Source organism: Acipenser ruthenus, chromosome 4, assembly GCF_902713425.1.
Source record: "Acipenser ruthenus chromosome 4, fAciRut3.2 maternal haplotype, whole genome shotgun sequence".
Taxonomy (NCBI): Eukaryota; Metazoa; Chordata; class Actinopteri; order Acipenseriformes; family Acipenseridae; genus Acipenser; species Acipenser ruthenus.
In genome coordinates, this window is record NC_081192.1 from 17,464,153 (window position 1) to 17,466,182 (window position 2,030).

Below are 2,030 nucleotides of genomic sequence, written 5' to 3' on the forward strand. Positions count from 1 at the left end.
GAAAAGAAAACTTCCTGGACAGATTACATTTCACATGACGCGTCTGTTCTTTGATGAGTTCCGCTGTTTATTTGACTCCACCCAGACCATCTCCATGGAAACGTGCAGGTAATGTATTTAAGCTTAAGACATTTTAAAAAGAGAATTAATAACAAAAACGATATATATATATATATATATATATATATATATATATATATATATATATATATATATATATATATTTCTCATGACTGGCTTTGTTTTAACAACATGAATGTAACAATTGAACGTACAATCAATCCCCAGCAATCCCCATTCTGTGGTGAGCAGATTACAAAAAAGGGAAAAGGCTCACCTCTTCATGAGATATCGTACATGTTCCATTTATGTGGGAAACACACATTTACTTCTAGCATAGGAAATGTTTCCCTTTACCTAGGTAACCTACACTGTCCGTTTGCCTTTCTAAAATTCCCATTTTATTATTTGAGGTAGATTTACCTTTAAATGATTTACCTCAGTGTCTGCAAGACCGTTGATTTTGTATCAGATAAATAAAACGTTTAATTAATGTTTAACTACTCTGGTATGGAATACATTTCTAAAAACTGATATGCACTGAGCACTATTTGGTTAAATAAGTATGCAAGTGAATGTATTTGACAACCATTTGAAGCACACTACTTGTGTTAGTTTTGTTTATTCATACTTAATTTAAAAAAATTATCAGATTGTTTTATAAACTAATTTTTTGTATATACATGTTTAAATTATTTTATGAACGTATTTACATATATGCATATTTGAAAAACAACTACCATCGTTTTAGTTTACAAAACTATATTAATAATGTAATATAACTTGTAAAGTAGATCACTTTTTTTGCATGGAATGGATCTGTCAAAAATACTAGAAAAAAAGGAGTGTTTGTCACAAAAGCTTTTGTAGCACTTTTCTACAATGTTTGTCTATAATATTTAACAGTGAACTGAACCTAAATATAACGTGCCTGCTTTAATGCAATTAAGATTATGCTGCTCTACTACAATTGTACAAATCTGATTAATGGAACATTGTACATTAGCATAGCTAATTTAATAAATATACCACAATGTGCTTCCTTTATCTTCGCAGAAGGGTTCTCCACGAGTTAGAGGGGACCGCTGGCCAAACCCAACCTTTTAGCATCTCATGATCTATCACTACCCTCGTAATCTGAGGGGCTAAGCTTATTCTTGCTAAACCTCGCTGTAGGAGCTCCCCTTTCGTAACACAAAGCTCTCTTCTCATTTCAGGTTCTCTGGGGGTGCGTCTCTGTCCCAGCTTTGGAAGTCTATAATTCACCTCATTGAGGGCAGCTCTCCAAGCCAGAGTTCCCCTTTTCTTCCTTCCTTTCATGTTCTCGAGCCTCTATTTATGTACAGGCCTCCCCAGGAAACGGGGACCCCTCTTTCCTATGTCGGATCCCCCAAGAGATGGAGATCCCTTGTGTATGTCGGGTCCCCCAAGAGACAGGAACCCCTTTTTTATATGTTTTCAGTCTTTACAAACTCTATGTCCCTGAGGGTGCCGTGCGCCCAGCCTCGGAGGTTGACTCACCACGACGCGGTCTCACCTAACTGTGGCGGTGACTTCACCATGACTCGGACCTCGTCCTGCCAAGGGCTTGGTCCTAACTGTGAGCAGCTCTCAGAGAAGTCAAGTGACATCATTACAGGTAGCCTGGCTCCCGCCCTGTGAATAGCCAATAACAGGTTAACTAGCTCAGCAGCAGTTTGTTTCTAAAAACTGTATTTTGACTAAGGAGGTCACATGTGTACAGTAATGTAGGTGTCATTATTATCACACCTCTCACATTATCTTAATGAAAGGCTGTTTTTTATGAATCACATTCTTTTGAAAAATATACTACTTTAACTCTGTTCACCATGGAAATGTTGATGATTTATATTATCAGCCTAAACAAAAACCCTGTGTCTTGTGTCTGAATTGTATACATTTCTTTTAGTATTAATATCATATTGAAGACCTCTGTTCCTGCTCTCAAG